Source organism: Triticum aestivum, chromosome 5D, assembly GCF_018294505.1.
Source record: "Triticum aestivum cultivar Chinese Spring chromosome 5D, IWGSC CS RefSeq v2.1, whole genome shotgun sequence".
NCBI lineage: Eukaryota > Viridiplantae > Streptophyta > Magnoliopsida > Poales > Poaceae > Triticum > Triticum aestivum.
The window spans coordinates 543,360,738-543,380,756 of NC_057808.1; positions in this window are offsets into that span (position 1 = coordinate 543,360,738).

Sequence of the window (20,019 nt, forward strand, 5' to 3'; positions counted from 1 at the left end):
GCAATAATAAAATGGTTATTATTGTATTTCCTTGTTCATGATAATTGTCTGTTGTTCATGCTATAATTGTATTAACTGGAAACCGTAATACATGCGTGAATACATAGACCACAACATGTCCCTAGTAAGCCTCTAGTTGACTAGCTCGTTGATCAATAGATGGTTATGGTTTCCTGACCATGGACATTGGATGTCATTGATAACGGGATCACATCATTAGGAGAATGATGTGATGGACAAGACCCAATCCTAAGCATAGCACAAGATCGTGTAGTTCGTTTGCTAGAGCTTTTCTAATGTCAAGTATCATTTCCTTAGACCATGAGATTGTGCAATGGATACCGTAGGAATGCTTTGGGTGTACCAAACATCACAACGTAACTGGGTGGCTATAAAGGTGCACTACAGGTATGTCCGAAAGTGTCTGTTGGGTTGGCATGAATCGAGACTGGGATTTGTCACTCCGTATGACGGAGAGGTATCTCTGGGCCCACTTGGTAATGCATCATCATAATGAGCTCAATGTGACTAAGGAGTTAGCCACGGGATCATGCGTTACGGTACGAGTAAAGTGACTTGCCGGTAACGAGATTGAACAAGGTATTGGGATACCGACGATCGAATCTCGGGCAAGTAACGTACCGATTGACAAAGGGAATTGTATACGGGATTGATTGAATCCTCGACATCGTGGTTCATCCGATGAGATCATCGTGGAACATGTGGGACCCAACATGGGTATCCAGATCCCGCTGTTGGTTATTGACCGGAGAGGCGTCTCGGTCATGTCTGCATGTCTCCTGAACCCGTAGGGTCTACACACTTAAGGTTCGGTGACGCTAGAGTTGTAGAGATATTAGTATGCGGTTAACCGAAAGTTGTTCGGAGTCCCGGATGAGATCCCGGACGTCATGAGGAGTTCCGGAATGGTCCGGAGGTAAAGATTTATATATGGGAAGTCCTATTTTGGCCACCGGAAAATGTTCGGGATTTTTCGGTATTGTACCGGGAAGGTTCTAGAAGGTTCCGAAGTGGGGCCCACCTGCATGGGGGACCCACATGAACGTGGGTAGTGGGGGCAAGGCCCCACACCCCTGGTCAAGGCGCACCAAGATCCCACCTTAGAAGGAATAAGATCATATCCCGAAGGGATAAGATCAAGATCCCTAAAAAAGGGGGATAACAATCGGTGGGGAAGGGAAATGATGGGATTCCTTTCCCCCACCTTTGCCAACGCCCCAATGGACTTGGAGGGCAAGAAACCAGCCCCCTCCACCCCTATATATAGTGGGGAGGCGCATGGGAGCAGCACCCCAAGCCCTGGCGCCTCCCTCCCTCCCGTGACACCTCTTCCTCCCCGCTTGCGCTTGGCGAAGCCCTGCCGGGATCCCGCTACTTCCACCACCACGCCGTCGTGCTGCTGGATCTCCATCAACTTCTCCTCCCTCCTTGCTGGATCAGGAAGGAGGAGACGTCCCCAGGCTGTACGTGTGTTGAACACGGAGGCGCCGTCCGTTCGGCGCTAGATCGGATCTTCCGCGATTTGAATCGCCGCGAGTACGACTCCATCAACCGCGTTCTTGTAATGCTTCCGCTTAGCGATCTTCAAGGGTATGAAGATGCACTCCCTCTCTCTCGTTGCTAGCATCTCCTAGATTGATCTTGGTGACACGTAGGAAAATTTTGAATTATTGCTACGTTCTCCAACACGATCAGCGGGTGGAGATGTTCCAGGGCACGGGTGCCGGGGCCTTCAAGTCGTCGGCCAACGCCGCATCACGCGGCCGTGGAGGTGGCCCGCCCAAAGGCTACCGCGGCAACGGAGGCGGCGGCGGCGGCTCCCGTCGTGATTCTGGACACGGCGGCGGCGGCTACTACCCCAACAACGGTGGCGGCGGAGGCCACTACGGCGACAACGGCAACCACTACGGGGGTGGTGGTGGCAGCCACTACTCCAACAACAGCGGCGGCGGCGGCTCCAACTACAACAACCATCACCAGGGAGGAGGCCGACCCTTCTACAACAACAATAGGGGCGGCCAGAACCACTACAACAACAACTTTCGTGGGTATGATGAGTATGAGGGCAAGTGTCAAATTTGTAAGAAAACTAATCACATAGCAAAAGAATGCAAGTGGCGATATGCTGAAGATAACTCACGAAAGAAGAAAATTGTTGCTGCGGCAAACACAAGCTATGGTGCAGATTCAAATTGGTATGTTGATTCTGGAGCCACCGACCACATCACCCATGAGATAGAGAAGGTCACCATGCATGAAAGATACAACGGGCATGATCAAGTCCATAATGCTGATGGTTCAGGTATGGAGATAAGCAATATTGGTCATTCAATTATTCATTCCCCGCATAGAGATATACATCTTAACAATATTCATCATTGTCCTAGTTCATCGAAAAACCTTCTCTCTGTACATCGTATTTCTCTTGACAATCATGTTTTTCTAGAGTTTAACCCATTCTTTTTCTTGATCAAGGATCAGGTCACGAAGCAAATCCTTTACCGAGGTAGATGCGTGGATGGACTCTACCCTTTGATTCCCAAAGTTAGCAGATTTAATAAACAAGTGTGTAGTGCCACATGCCCATTTGGGCCATCCTTATTTTTCTATTGTCAAGAAAATTCTTAGCAAAAATAATCTCTCAGTTGTTGGAGAGCATAACTCTGAAACAGTGTGTGATTCTTGCCAAAGAGCTAAAAGTCATCAGTTGCCATATCCTGTCTCAACTAGTGTGTCTACTAAACCTTTACAGCTCATATTCTCTGATGTATGGGGTCCTGCTCCTCTTTCTGTTGGTAGACATGCTTATTATGTTAGCTTCATCGATGACTTTAGCAAATATACGTGGATATATCTTCTTAAGAAAAGATGTGATGTGTTCCAAGTTTTCCAAAACTTTCAAGCACTTGTTGAAAGACAATTTAATAGCAAAATTCTTGCCGTTCAATCCGACTGGGGTGGTGAGTACGAAAAACTCAACTCCTTTTTTCAAAGGTTGGGAATATCTCACCATGTCTCCTGCCCCCACGCTCACCAGCAAAATGGCTCGGCAGAGCGCAAACACAGACACATTGTTGAGGTAGGCCTTGCTTTGCTTGCCGCTGGGTCCATGCCACTAAAGTTTTGGGATGAAGCCTTTCTCACAGCTGTGCACCTTATTAATATTCTACCCAGTCGTGTCATCAAAAATGAAACTCCTACTGAGCGTCTTTTGCATGTCAAACCAGACTATGCTCCACTTCGTGTATTTGGGTGTGCATGTTGGCCCAATCTCCGTCCATACAACAACCGTAAACTCATGTTTCATTCGAAACAGTGTTTTTTTTCTTGGCTACAGTACACAACATAAAGGAGTTAAGTGCTTAGATGTTTCTATCGGTCGAGTGTATATCTCCCGGGATGTTGTCTTTGACGAAACACAGTTTCCCTTTGCCACACTCCATCCCAATGCCAGTGCCCTTCTTCGCAAAGAAATTCTTCTTTTGCCCTCTAGTCTCTCCAATGGTGCTCATGGGGAAGAAAATAGTTGTGATGATCAATATTTGCCTAACCCTCCTAACTTTATACCTGAGCTTTGTGTTTCAGCAATAAACAGTGAAAGAAACAGTGCAAATGGTGTTCAAAATGGTGTTCAAAATGGCTCTACAGTGCAGCATTTTATGTGCACGGAATCCCCTGGAGGATCCTCCTCGGGATTGCCTCCCTCTGCCATGCAATCCGCCTCGGGATCCATCCAGGCGCCCGCTGTCGACGTCCCGCCTGCAGTGCCCAGATCCGCTTCGGGATCGGCGCGACCAGCTGGGCCACCGCCTGGCTTCCCCGCCTCTCCACGCGCGTGCCGGCCCAGCCAACCTGAGGGCTCTGCGTGCCGCACCCCTGCGCCTGGGCCCGTGCCTGGGCCCTCCACTCCCGCGGTCTCCCCCGACCGTGAGACAGCCGCGTCTGACCGCGGCGTGGGCCTGGTCGCCTCGCCTCATCCCGAGGCGTCTTCGGGATCGGGCGCCGTCAGCGCGCCAGGATCTCCCTCGAGATCTGCTGCGGCTGATCCTCCTCAGGTGCCCGGATCTTCTGTGGCTCCCTCTTCTGAAGTCCGTTCTACACGAACCAGGTTGCAACAAGGAGTTATTAACAGAATTAATTACAAAAATATTTCCAAGTATGGCCTCACGTGTTTAACAGGAGAATCCAGTGAACCAAAGTCGCTCGCTGCTGCTCTTGGAGACACTAGATGGAAACAAGCAATGGAGGAAGAAATATCTGCATTGCAACGTAATAAGACATGGCATTTAGTTCCTCATCGTCAAGGTATAAATCTTATTGATTGCAAATGGGTCTATCGAGTTAAGAGAAAATCCGATGGCACTATTGACCGCTACAAAGCCCGCTTAGTTGCAAAGGGTTTCAAGCAACGGTATGGTATTGACTATGAGGACACGTTTAGTCCAGTTGTCAAAGCAGCAACTATTCGTCTTGTGCTCTCTATTGCTGTTTCCAAGGGATGGAGTCTTCGCCAGCTAGACGTACAGAACGCGTTTCTTCATGGTGTTCTGGAAGAAGAGGTGTACATGAAACAACCTCATGGGTTTGCAGATCCAAATGCACCTTTCCATGTTTGTAAGCTTGACAAGGCTCTGTATGGACTCAAGCAAGCCCCCAGAGCTTGGTATTCTCGGTTGAGTATGAAGTTGCAAGCACTTGGGTTTGTTCCATCAAAGTCTGACACTTCTCTGTTTATTTACAACAAGTTTCAAACTGCCATCTTTGTTCTCATTTATGTTGATGATATAATTGTGACTAGCTCGTCCAATGAAGCAATTACAGCCCTAATCGGTGATCTTCGGTCAGAATTCGCTCTCAAAGATTTGGGAGACTTACATTATTTTCTAGGCATTGAAGTTAAGAAAACTGATCATGTCTCAAGGCAAATATGTTACTGACTTGTTGAGCAGAGTTGGCATGCAGGATTGTAAACCATCACCGACTCCTTTGTCAAGTTCAGAAACACTTTCTCTCACAGAGGGAACACTCCTGAATCAGGATGACAGCACCAGTTACAAAAGTATAGTTGGTGCGCTTCAATATTTAACACTTACTCGTCCTGACATCTCATTTCCAGTCAACAAGGTTTGCCAGTTCTTGCATGCACCTACCACAGCTCACTGGACAGCAGCAAAACGCATCTTACGGTATGTCAAGAACACTGTCAGTATGGGCCTTTCCATCAACCGATCATCCTCCATGGGCATCAGTGCCTTCTCTGATGCGGATTGGGCTGGCTGCTTGGATGATAGAAGGTCCACCGGGGGATTTGCAATCTTTCATGGCCCAAACTTAGTCTCTTGGTGTGCAAAGAAACAAGCCACTGTCTCCAGGTCTAGCACTGAAGCAGAATACAAAGCACTGGCAAACGCTACAACTGAAGTCATTTGGATCCAAGCAATACTGAAAGAGTTGGGAATATTAAGAACTCCAATACCTTGTCTTTGGTGTGATAACCTTGGTGCAACTTATTTGTCTGCTAATCCAGTTTTCCATGCCAGGACCAAACACATCGAGATAGATTTTCACTTTGTCAGGGAACGAGTTGCCAACAAAGAATTAGAGATCAGGTTCATTTCTTCCAAGGATCAAATTGCAGATGGGTTTACAAAGGCGCTATCAACTAGAAGCTTTGAAGATTTTCGGCGTAATCTCAACCTAGTTCGGTTTTGATTATGGGGGAGTGTTAAACATCATGTCACGTTTATTATGTGACACATGCGCCATGTTTATCTTAGATAGTTAGAGATAGAGTTTGTTTTAATTCTCCCTTATCTTTCTATCTCTTCTCCCTACTGTATCTCTCGATCGTTAGCTCACGATCGCATCTTGTAACGCCACAAGACGCCTCTCGTGCATATCAATATATAACATGCGGCTCTCCCTGTATGGAGATACCACCGCTGATAGCCACAGAGGTGGCCGAGGATCTCGCGGAGGTGTTGCAGGCGCACTATGTGGGTGCAAATAGGCGTTGGAGGCATAACGAGGCCTGACAAATAGCTTGACTGCGACAAATCACAGTCGCTCCCTCCTATGCCAACTGCCCGACGGAAGACACTACCCCTTCCGCCACATACACCCATGGTGCAAGGCTGCTGTGCGGTGCCTGCGGCAAGCTGCAGCAACAGCTAGCCGTCGACCTGATGTGCCACCAGAATTACATTATGTCGTCCCCAACCATGGCTTTCGTTCTGCCACTTGCCACCACACTGATTACTGCTGCTCGGGAGGTATTTACTTCTGGAATCTGCATGGCTCTAATCATTAGTTTATCAAAGAAGTTGCAATTCCATTGAAAAAAGCTACCTTTTTTCCTCATAAAATCTTGCTTCATCACACGCTGGTTTAAGTGTAGAACAAATAGAATTTCTCCCTCATTTGATGATTTCATATACTGTAAAACTCCGTAGTGCGATTTTGATATTTTAATTTATATTCATTTCGAGTGGCATTTTAATTGCTCCACAGCATGGCAACATATTGCTTGCCCAAATGGCAGGCTGCCTTTTTTTCCCAAGAAGAGCCAATACATAGCACGTTTCTGAAGATTGTAATTCTTTCGCTAACTATACGTGTGGTAAACTGTTTATAACACTGTGGACTGAATGAAGCTGTGTCTAAGGGAATCAATAGCTTTGGTTATCTTCCTAATACTATTTTAGTGCTGATGATTCTTTTGGTAAATATTTTGCAAGTTATGTTCTACTAGATATAAGAGGTCTGTTGTTGTCAGAAGATCTGCCAAAATATACACCAGAAACAGTTTTAATCGTCTTCATGGTGTGGATCCTATTCTAAAACCACCTGCTCATGCAATGATGCAGTCACTATTTTCCATTTTCTTCTTTTTATGAAATAAAAACAATAAGGAGTCATTGTTATTATAGTGATGATTGATTTGTTTAATAGTCTTATATGTTCCTGATTCTATTCAAGAAATTGAGCTACTAATTCCCGCTGCAACGCGCGGGGAATCATCAAGTTCATAAAGTATCTGACTTTTGAAGGCACAATCTGAACGTCCTTGGAAGCGGCCCTTGGAAGCTCATCTTGACAGGTTTAGAGAGGAATTTTGGAAAGGTGCGATGTACTACGCCAAGGAATACCAGGATCATGCAAGAAAACTTACCACGGGATCATATGCTAAGACCGATGTGCATGGAATCACCTATCGCTCATGTTTTGGTGTCAAAATTGTTTGTGTCGGCCACAAGAACATGGGACGTGGAGAAGCTGCAGGAGGATCTCTCATAAGATTGTCAAAATTGTTTGTGTCAGCCACAAGATCAAACGCGAAAAGAACTGTGTTTAACAAACGAATGGTGATCTAGCGTTTAGTGGAAGGAATCATCAATCGAACACAATTCCCCCATGACCATAATCACAAATCAAATAAAAAACTGGTAAATTTCCTCTCGCAATTCAATCAAAGCTACAACTTTACCCTTGGAACGGAGACACCCTCTTAGGTGATGGTACTCTCCTAGAATTGTGTCGCAGTATCAGATGAATTTAACCGTTGGATTGACATACATGGATGGCCCATATTAACTTTGGGGACACTGTAAAGAACTCAAAATGGAATCCGAACTATGTCAAATCTTGATTCATCTCTGCTTGATATCTCCATAAAACGCCTGGTACCTATCTTTTTATACTATCTTTAATGGAAGTGGCTTCTCTATATAGTTCAAGTGCCGTCTTCATGATCTTCGGCTGCGATAAAAATTGCAATCTTCTCTGGTATGGAGGATGAGAGGAGAGATAGTACTCTTTGAATGTTTCAAATTGTACCAGCTTTGCGTTCTTCTTAAAGAACGTGAGTGCAATGTGTGGATCGAAACCAGCGGCAGCGAGTAGTAGGATTCCAATGTGATCTGCCTCTGTTTCCGTCCTACAAAGGTAACAACACATACCGTTGGGTCTTTTTATCAAAGAATACATGAGCACTCATTTTTCTGATCATACAAGGTATTTATGTGTCACATGCACAATGTAAATCGCCATGTTCCCGCAGAAAAATAATAATGTAAATCACCATAAACAATAATGTGTAATGAGAAGTAGACATACCTTCGCCGAAAGTAATAATAGAGGGGTTTAGTCACCCACTTGGTCGAGGTGATTTCAGATTCGTGCCTTGCGATCATGTGCGCAACCTAAGAAAAAGATGTGAATGTTAATTGGAGTAGTCCACCTGAAAATATAATCCGATAATAATAAGGAGGAAACATGAGATGAGTTCATTAGTCCAATGGATCTACCTCATGAGCGATAGCAAATGCAATCTCACCATCGGTCTTGAAGTGGTCGAGCAACCCCGTGTATAGAACGATTTTACCACCGCGCGTGCAGTACGCGCCGGTGTTACCCTTATGGTCCACCACGATCACCTCCCAATCGAGCCCATGGAGGTGCCTCGTCTGAGGCGGAGGTAGCCATGCCTTTCCCTTGTGCCGGTTGCTGGCGACGCGGAGGATGACAGCGTCGTCGATGCCGGCGTGGATGATCCTCTCGGCGATGCGACGGGCGCGGACGCTGTGAGGGTGGCGCGGGCCGAGGATTTTGGAGGCCACCTCCTGCTTGTAGTCGGCGAACTCGGCGAGTCCGTGCGCTCGCTCCGACTGAGGGGACAGGAAGATGAAGTGCGCGCGGTTGGTCCATGGAATCACCTCGAGGAACTGGTAGCATAAGGCGGCAGAGATGACAGACACCGACGCGGCGACCTTCCGTGGGTCGTGGTACCAACGGGAGCCCAAGCGGGTCAGTGTGGTCGGGCTAGACGGCGAAGCGCAGTAGTGTCGTGGACGGATGGCAGGTCTAGTGAAGTGGTGGCCGTGGTACCCGGGCTGCAACCGAGGCTGCCGTGCGCGGACGGCCGCCATGGGCTCGCGGCGGAGGAGCCGGGGGAGGAGGCGGCGCAAGCCGTTCATGATCTGCTGGGTACGCAGCGCACGCACAGGATTGTGTTTGAGTTAATTGTTTACGTCACACATGGCCGGTATAAAAGGAAGATATCAGTAGCTGTTTTTCCCTAAAAAAAAGAGATGTCAGTAGCTGTCCGGTTCGGCGAAGGTTTCCGATCGAAACTGGACCGGCAGAGACGCGCGCTTTTGTGGTTCGCGAGAGTCCCAAATTTGGTTGAGTTCGCGGGACGTACGTACTCGAATACGTACTCAGGCATTCAGAAACAAGGTTCAGAGCATGACCAACAGTTAATTGTTTGGTTAGTTGCACCGACTTTCGGTGGTTGCATGGAAAAAAACGAGCCAGTCTGAGGGGGGATTGGTTAAGAAAATATAGCGTAAAATACGGTGTTTGCATGTTGTTTCGTTGCCTACATATGAAATCTTGTCATTGTAAAAGCAATTTTCATCGGGTGTTTGGTTGCGTACATGCATGATGATTAGAAATTAACAACTACATTTAACAGAGAGATTACAGTAGAACACACACGTGCTTCGGCCGCAAACGGGGTGACTATGGCAGAGGGAACCACGGGCACGACTACTGGTCGACGCCAGCGCCAGTGTACCAGCAGCCGCCCGTCGTTGCCATCCAACTAGGTCGGGCCTCACCTTCTCCAACGAGCTCATCTTCCGCGACGAGGGCTTGAACTGCGACTTCGCCTGCCTCCTCTACGATATCCTCCGCGGCAAGCCCGAGGAGTCCCACGTCTTTGAGATCGTCTTCGAAACCGTGGATATCGAGAGGGGGTACATCTATTGGTTGACAAGAAAATAAAAATTAGTGCTCCAAAATATTTTTGAAAGTAGAATTTTCAGAATACCGGATTTTTTTGCCACGCCTTCTAAGAATGTGTTTCCATGACGAATTTTTGCAAGCACTTAAAACCTGTTTCTCCCAAAAAAATTGGATTTTGTTGAATTTTTTTGATTTAGTTTCGATTTTACTGTTCACCTAAGCTCATTTGAGCTCGGGAGCAGAAAATCTGCGTCCGGTTGGCCTTCCATATACTAGTATACAAATTGAAGCACCGTCTGACAAAATACGAATGATGCCAAAACAGGCAGATTGGAATTATGAATTATCAATTCGTCGATGCTACAATTAATCCATGCATGCACATGCATGCATGAAACAGGACGTACATACGTAGGGCTGTAGTAGAACTAGAAGCACTTGTTGAATCCCTGCAGCTCGCACACACACATTTTCATTAACATGTCCAAGGATTCTATACATACTCTATGGAGTTGTTAAATTAAAAGTGTGCATATATATGAAAGAAGAATTCTATACGTACTATCATATGAAGTTGTAAAATCCCCCCGCAAAAAAAATATATGAAGTTGTAAAATTAACATGTTGAAATTATGGTCGGCGGTTATGGCAATGGATTAACTATGTGCGGATTCACACACATGGTGGCAAAGTAGAAAATTCAATTAAAAAATTGCAGGAAAAACTATTGATCTATTAATCAACTGTCAAGTTAGTAATACAAAAAACACAAGAAGTAAAAATTACATCCATGTCCGTAGACCACTTAGTGACGACTACAAGCACTGGACCGAGCCGAAGGAGCGCCGCCATCATATATATATCGAAACACTTTTAGACGATCTCCAATATACTTATTTGAAACGGTTTGGGCTGGATTTTGACCCCCAACCGACATGTCATCGTTTTCTTCTTCCTCACCAGGCATCTCCCGAACACAACCGCGTGAATAGCTAGCGCAACAAGAATTACACACGGGGGATCACGTTCAAAACACAGCCCAACAGCATCAATTGAGACAAACAAATAGAAGTATTGCACAACAGGTCGATTAATTTCTAGTCTAAACTCAAAAGCATCACATTAAGATTCTTCGTCGCAGGCTAATCATGCCAAACTGATCCAACACTGGACACATCATGAATACTCACGAAAAAAAACTAGTGGTCCCGGTTTCTATCGGGTATGCGGATGCCGCAAGATAGAGCAAGGAGATTCGTGCAGTATTTGGCCGTCAACATGTAGAGAACAGATTGTGTACCGAACTGGTACCCATGTGTACGCATGTACATGTTGGATACCGTATTGATTGGATCTGGGGCCGAGACGCTATCTATGTCATCTTTATTACATGCACGGCTGGACTTAACCTAATTTGCCACTGGCGGCTTGGTGGGGAAAAGAATAGTTTGCGGTGGCTGCCACATGGATCCTAAGCTCGGCATGGGGATTAATCCGAATGGATGAGTAACTACACATTTCAATACTAATCAACAATTGGCGAAGTTAGAAATGTTTGCAGCAGATGCAATTTCGTGTAAATTTATAGGTTTGGCGGCCCGTACTACTCTGAAAGTTCTATTCTTGAGAGGAAGTTTCTTGATCCGACTATGACATTCACGCAATTGCTTCAAAGTCTGCATTATCCACCATCCCAAGGAGACCAAAGAGAAGTGTATGATAATAATCCCCAACCCAAATATGATCAAGCTGTCATTATGAAGTCGTTACCCTGTTGCTGAATATATTTGTGATCTCTCACTTATACATGCAGATCTAACTCCAAGGATGATTCTTTTATTGGTTCTATGGATAAATCTAGAGAATGGAAAGATGTTGAAGCTAGGTAACAACCTAACTGAGATACATGAGGCGAATGAGTAAGTATCTATATACAGCAAACCTCTTCAGTGAGGACAACTATTGAACTTACGAGACCATGTTTTGGCGCAACTTTAGTTATCCAAACGGTATTGCTGATGGAAATGAGTAGCCACCAAATTTTGTAAACAATTTAGGACCTGAACCTTTGGAACACTCAAAAGCATCTCGGTGTTACTCATCGTTCAATTGTGGTGATGAGGACGAGCATAAAGAAGAGTTTAATTCAAGTGAAAGGTACCAATTGGTAAATGGTATTATGTACTCGCATGATATTCACAGCAAGACTTATTGTCGAGTGTTTAGCATGGTACAGGGTGGGTAAAGGCAGCGTTATAGAAGATTCCATGCGGAAGTTCTACAAAGATCGATCTTATGTACTCATGGGTTACCGGGGTTTCAGTATCAAGTCTGGTGATAATTACACGGATGGTAGGCGTGTGAGAACTATGCAAGAATACAAGTGCCAGCGGGAGGTAATATCCAATCTGATCCCGACATGGTTTTAACTTCCAAGTAGCCGTTTTCTTTAAATCCCAATAATACCAGCACATGGTTTGCAGGGATTTACAAAGACCGCTAAAATGTCTACAACTAGATGTGGTTGATAGTGTGAACTCTCCAAGGTGGAATGTGAAAGCGTTTGTTGAGGAGCACAATCATGCTTTGGTCGATAGCTGTGGTGAAAAAAAATGTCATCTCATAGAAACATAGACAAGCCCACTAAGGAAATCATAAAGCATTTAAGGGAGAACAACGTTACGCTTTCAAGGGTAAACTGCATACTAGGCCGGTTTTTTTTGTTCAATGGATAAGGTTCCATTCGATAAGAAGAGCCTACGAACCGTTTGTTCTAAAATTGCATCAGATGCACTACAAGATGACATGCGTAAAACAATGGAAATTTTTAGAAGCATGATATCTAATGACCCTAGGTTTGTGTTCACAGCACAATTAGATGAAGAAGATCGCCTAAAGCCATTGATGTGGACTAGTGGTAGGACTCATACTTTGTGACGGTACTTCGATGACATCACGTATGAGACAAACACGGGTTGCGCGGTGAAAAAAGGGTTGGGTGGGCTAGCGTTGGTCTCTCTCTCTCTCTCTCCATTCGTTTCCTTTCTCCTTTTCTTTTAAACATATTTTTTTTGCGAAAATCTTTTAAACAGAACTTGGAGAGAAAGAAATGTAGGCGTAGGTAGAGAATTTGGCCAAGATAGATATTCCTCTGCACTCAGGGAAATATGGGGATTTAATATAAAAAAATTGGTTTGGGGATTTTTACACAAAGTAAATTCAAGCAAGTTGAATTTAACTCAAAATGTTTGAATTTTGAAACCCATTCAAATGAACTTCAAATGGGTTGAAATTAAAGGATGTGTCCCTACACATTGAATGTGATTTATGGGAAAAATAGAACATTTATTGCGGAAGTGAAATTGCAACTTGAATTTCAGAAGTTTTAAAAGAAAGAAGTTGGAAGCTGCATTGGGAATTATGGAAGCTAGGCATAGGCTTAGTGAAGGTGATGAAGAAAAAGAAGTTTAAAAGGAAATCAACATGGCCAAGGTTAAAAGAAAAGAAAAGCACATCATACATAAACATCCACACTTATTACAAAATCACAGATTGGTCCTTGGATAGGGTTTTTGGGTTGGGGCTATTACAGACCAATTCTACAATCGACCAGGTGATGTCTCGTATTAGGCAAGACTAAGCTGACAATGTTAATCCACAGACCCAGGGAACCAGAACGACTAGCGTGTGTACACGCAGTTTATGGTGCCGGTGGTGGGATACTGCTCCCTTTGTAACCACTACTTGCTATGGCTGTAAAAACCGTTCTTCTTCTTCTTCTTCTTCATCTTCTGATTCAATGGACCGCCGGCGTTTCGTCAGCAAAAAAAGAAGACCTTCGCACGGTGGTTCCCTTTGGACACTTTGTCCCTTATGCGTGAGGCCAACCTACAACATCGTCTTGTGAAGAAAGGGAATGCAGCAGTGGCGCAAAGTGGAAAGGACTCGTTGAAGATCCTACAACCCGCAGTGGAACATTTACCGGTGCTGCAGCCTGCAGCAGAGCTGTGCTGCAGAGGTTTCCAAGCCTCCTTGTTTGTGGGCAAGCAAGTGCTCAAGCTTCAGAATGCGTTGGTGTGCCAGGAAGCGCATGCATGCATGCATCATACTCCCTCCGTTCCTAAATATAAGTCTTTGTACAGATTTCATTATGGACTACATACGGAGCAAAATGAGTGAATCTACACTCTAAAATGCATCTATATACATCCGTATGTGGTTCATAGTGAAATCTCTCCAAAGACTTATATTTAGGAACGGAGGGAGTAGTATGAAATCGATAATACTACACACACGGATAACAATCACGGACTTTCACGGACCTGGATGCATGCTCTCCTCTAATTGGCCCCCCCTGATTTTCACTGATGGGCCCATCCCACTTAATAAAATCTTAGCCAATCAATCCTAACAAACCCCGTAACAACCCCCTAAACCCCCCGTGACTCTAGCATCGCTCGTATGAAATACAGTGTAACTCTGGGTAGAATGTCAAAAGAATCTGAAGATATAACTCTCTGTAGCATGATGTCAAATCAATACATGTTCGTTCAGAATCAAGATCAACACAGCAAAGTAGCAAACCTTACCACAGTACCACACCATCAAACAAAAGACGTACGGGGTAATGTTCTCTGCAGAACCAAGATCAGCACAGATAAGTAGGAAACCACTCCACTGTACCACACGGTCGATCGAACAAACAGGGGTAATCTTCATTGTGGAGCGGTAGCCTCATGCCGCCGATGGCACCCACCCGCGGACGAAGTGGCTTGAGGCAAGGTGCGTCGGCGGGGCGTCGACGTTGAAAGGCTCCTGGGCGGTGATGCAGCCACGGCCGAAGTCGACAGCATGGATGAAGCTGATGGGGATGAATCAGGGCAAGCGCGGGTACCTCCTCCCAGTCCCAAAGCCTGTCGAGGGCCACAGCTCCGGCGCGCCTCCAGGTGAGTTAATTGCATGTTGGTACCACACTTCAGCATCTACTCATGGATTGGTACCACTACTCAAAAGTTTTTCAGTTCAGTACTAACTCAGAGCCTAAGTGTTGCAAAACGGTCTAAGCTGCGTATAAACGCGTATTGACGGTGTATCTGACCGCTGGGACCCGCTGTTGGGGGCTGATGTGGCATGCTCTTTTACAAAAAGAACCCTTACTTTTTGTTTAATCACGCATATATCCTCTGTTTGTCAAAAAAAGGTATTGCCGTAAAAAATATTTTTTTTCAAAAATAACCACACCCACGCCGTGCCGTTCAAAGCGTTAGCTAGCTGCCGCTGCGCTACTGCTCTTATTGCTTTAGAAGGGACGCCTCAGTATTTATATACCTTGCGACGTTCGATATTTTTCACGAAGTACAAAAACGCGCGCCCCTCCGCCGAAAATCGATCCGCGCGCCGAGTCCTTCGCAGCGCGCGCTTGCTGCCTCTGCCTCACGGCATTCTATGCGTCAACTCGTTTGTATACGTCTTTAAACTCCGAGCAGTTCCGGTTTTTATACGATGTAAAAAATATTATATGACATTGAAAAAATGTTCATCGCATCATATAATTAAAAATATGTTCATTGCATCATATATTAAAAGTTCATCGTATAAAAGTGTATCGTATATTAAAAAATGTTCACCACATCTTTTAATATATTTTCCCTCAAAATATATATATATATATATATATATATATATATATATATATATATTAAACATTTATTAATATACAATGATCTTATTTCAATATACGATTTCGTATTACAGAAAGTTTATAATTTTTGGGAAAAGTTGAAAAATGTTTGTGCATTTGAAAAAAATGTTCAGAACATTTTTGGGAAAAGTTGAACGCGTATTTAAAAGTCGTAAATGTATCTTTTTTAAGCTTCGTAAATGTATTTTCTAAAATGTTCATCATGCATTATAAAATTTATTCCGATAACAAAATAATTTTTAGTACATGTTATCAATTTTTCGAGTAACTGTTCATTAAAAAATAAAACAAATATATGCAGTAAATCTGAGTAATTTTTCGAGTAATTTTTCATCATAAGTTTAAGAATGTTCATCTTATATTTAAATAAGATAATTGTATACTGAAAATGGTTCAATATATATAAAAAATGATGGAAAAAGATTTAACAGCGCACTTATACATTTTCCGTCAAATCTACTGTGTCAGGTACAACAACGTGGCAGCGGGCCCATGTGGGTCCTTCTTGTCAGTGGGATGGAAGAACTAATTCGAAACTAAAAATAGTAAATGTATTTTTTTAAATGTTCGTCATGCATTATAAAATTTATTATGATTATAAAATAATTTTTAATACATGTTATCATATTTTTGAGTAACTGTGCATTTAAAAAAATACAATCAATATATGCAGTAACTGTGATATAAATTGTTTAACTGTGATAAAATTTTCTTACATTTGTTCTTTTTTAATCCACGTAAATTTTAGAAAAAAGTTCATGCTTGGCACTAAATAATACTAACCCACATGAAATCTTGCCGCGTGTGGGTTCTAGTCTGGTGCTTGGCACTAACTTGTACTAATATATAATTGCAAAAAAACTAACAATTAATATCTTTTTCAGGCCTTTATGTATTAATATCCTGATAAAAAGATGTTGTCAATGTGCAGGCCTCACTCCCCTAAAAAAATGTGAAAAATAATGGAAGTTTTAACAAGCTGGAAGAATACTGGAGGAATGACATGGCCATCCAGGTGCAGGAGACGAAAGAAATAGTAATGTCGGCACAACAGCAGTCGATGTGCAAAAAAACTAGTAATTAATATCCATTTGTGCCACCGTTGGGCTGCACTGGGACGCGGTTGGGCTGTCCTGCGGCCCACGTGATGCTGGCTCTCGTCCAGGTCGAGCGATTGAGGGTTCGAGGGCGAGGCACACCGGAGCGGCAGATTGTAAATCCAGCGGCGGTTCCTTCGCCCACCGGCAACCACGCCGCCGTGACGCCCTCACCCCTCGTCGCCTAACACCAGATCTGGATCTAGGCGACGCCCACACCGCCACCACATCACCCACCTGTGCGCCCCACCACCGCCACCGCCCTGGCGAACCAACGAAGAGGAGAGGAAAGGAAGGAGATGGGAGAGGGGCACCGGTGCTCCGGCGAGCCAGCGACGGGGCTCCGGCGACTCGGCGACGGGACTCCGGCGAGCAAGCCCGGCAAGGTCGAGGCGGCGGGGCACAGGGGAGGCGGCTGGGAGTGATTAAATTTAAAACAAAGGTGTTTTCTGCAAAAAAATATGCCAAGTTGGCTCCTGACACCTGGGTTCCCGTGGTAAGATACGCCGTCAACACGCCTTTATACACAGCTTAGACCGTTTTATAACACTTAGGCCTTGAATTGGTACTGAACTGCAAAATTTTTAAGTACCGATACCAATCCGTGAGTAGGTGCTAAAATGTGGTAGCAAGCAATTAACTCCCTCCAGGTCCGGTCGTGCTCGTCAAAAGCCCACAGCTCGAGTACATGTACGTGGGGCAGTGGCGCCTTGAGCTCGATGATGTCGGCGTAGCGGAGCCGACCGTGGCAGAGCGCGGCGCAGCGGGCCCTCTCGACGTCGGCGCCGGCTGGACGCTCTCTCCCTTCCGGGAGCGGCACGAAGGTAGCCTCCTCACGGTCCAGATCGAAGCAAAGAAAACCTAGAGCCAAGTCGGAGAAGAGCACCGTGCCGCCGTGGGCGACAGCTCCGTGTCCACCCCACTGCCTCTGCCCGCCGCAGCCGGGGACGTGCACCGGGAAGGGGGCTGCCCAGGCGCTCGTCGTGCTGTCGAAGCGGAAGACAAGTAGCGTGCCCGCCGGTCCTGGCTGCAGGGCAACGACGACGTAGTCGGCCGCGCTCTGCCTGTGGGACAGAATGCCCACGCATCCGGCCATCAGCGGCGCGTCAGGGAGCGGGAGGGGAGTAGCGGTACCCGAGAGCGCGTCCAGGACGTAGTACGCCGTGACCCCGTCCTCGGGGCGGGCGCGCAGGAGGAGGAGGTGCCCCCTGTCGGCCACGGCGGCCACGTAGGGGTACTCGTCGCCCTCAATGGTGGTGAACGGGCTGCTGATCGCCGACGACACCGTGAGGGTGCTCGGCCGTGGGGGTGTCTCCACCGAGAGGTCGACGTCCATATCATCCGGCATGTCGGCGGTCACCACTGGGACGTTGGCGACGACAAGCCACTCCAATGGCTCCACGCTCCTGTACACCACCACACCACAGCGAGATCAATCGAATTGCCAGATGCTCGAGGGCGGGTTCGGTAATCAAGAGGTTGAGAGAGATGTCACCTCCGAGGCGAGGAGCGGAGCGGTGGTGGTGGCGCGGACCGCGGAGCGCGGACGCGGACACGGCGGTGGCGGCGCGGAGCGCGGCGGTGGAGTTGCGGGCGCGCGCGGCCGCAAGGGAGGTGGCGGCGCGGGCGTGCGCGCCGGCGCCGGCGAGGACCCGTCGCAGGGCCGACGACATCGCGACCGGCGGTAGGGTTGGGTGGGGAAGGAGGGCGGGCCGCGCGTGGGAGAGTCGAGCAGCGGAGCGAGAGCGAGAGCGAGCGAGAGAGAGAGAGAGCGATGAGGTGATTTTGAGCCGGTGGCGTGCGGGGCCAGATCAGCTCGGCCTTGCGGGATCTCCGGAGAGACACGGCGGTTGTGATTGGCCATCGGAGGCGTTGGCCCGCTGGCGCTGGGCGAGGCCGGTGTGCCCGTCCACTGTTCGGAGAAATGCCCTTCCATAGCTTGCTGCTAGCCTCTAGTAAATGCCTGCGTGCGTGCGTTGGTGCGTGCCTCTTCAAGTCTTCGTGGAACCATATACTCTACTCAGAGCACCTGTAGCAGACCCCGTATAATGCCGACCCGCAAAACACGTATACAATTCATGAAAAAACGGCTTTGCGGGCGGCGGCAGTGTCAGACCCCGCAAAACGGACCCGTAAAAAAGGATATTCGCAGAATATCCTCTTTTACGGGTCGGCTTTGCGGAGTCTGCTCGGGCGCCGCCCACGCCGGCCCGCAAATTCGAAATTTGCATTTCAATTTCACACATGAAATACATTTCTTTGCTTTTTTATTTTCTTCAACGACATTGGATACATAGTAATTCACCAAATCTTTACTAGAATAGAGTGACAAAGCCGAATGGAAACAACACATACCTCGTCGTTTTCGCATTTGAAGAATACCCATTCAGGGTGCTTCGGCGAGCCAGAAGTTAGCCACACCACTGTCCGCGTGCAGTCGCACTGTATGAGCGGCATCGGAGAGCCGACGAGCCGTTGCGCGAGCGCCGAGCCCGGCGGACGGCCGGCCGAATCCCTGCCGGCAAACCGACGACGGCGGCTACATGACCAACCAGTACCTGCATGCGGCGTTGGGGCTTTGCCAGGGCTGCGCGGGGTGCTCTCCAACCAATCCATGGCTTGGCGGAGCCGCCGATGGCCGGAAACGCCAAATCCGGACGCCGCGTCGAACAGCGGCCGATCTGCCACTCTTCGGCCTGCCGACGCGGGAGGAAGTAGCGGAGGGCAAGCTCGGGTGTGTGCCGGCCCTCCGGCGTGATCCCGCGGGCTAGTTTGGCCGGAATCGTAGGCGGCGGCCCAGCGGCGGGGGGTGAGCAAAAGCGCGGGCTGAAATGCCCCCCCCCCCCCCCCCGCCGCGAACCGCCAACCACTACCCCTATATACATGGCGCCGACGGGCCGAGGGGGCAACCCGCGTTTTCGTGGAATTACAGGTCGGATGCGTTTGCGGGGTCTGGTCGTGCAGGATTTTCCGCGCGGACCCGTATTTTGACGGTTATTTTGCGGGTCGCGGCGTTATACGGGGTCTGCTAGAGATGCTCTTAAGCTCCGGCTTTGTAAGCCTGCTTAGATAAGGGACTGGACTGAAAATGCAGTTAGGGCCAATCATCGTCGAATTGTTTACAGCATCCCGATGCAGATCCAACAGCGGGCTAGGCACCTTCTTCTACCTCTCGGTCGTTGTCATGTTCATCTTCTACCCCGAGCTGGCGACTACCACCGGCCTAACCGCCTGCCGCCCTAAGATAGACCCTTCCTTCCCTCCGGCGAGCCGGCATCAGATCATTCCTTCCCTCCGGCGGTGGCTACTTCCTTCATGCGAAAATCAATTCACCAAAATTCCATATTCAGGTGACTTACAAGTAGCTAAACTGATTAGATAATGTAGTATGAACCGAGGGAGACGGACATACGGAGGTCGAGGTAGAGCCGAAGATTGGCAGAGCGCCATGTT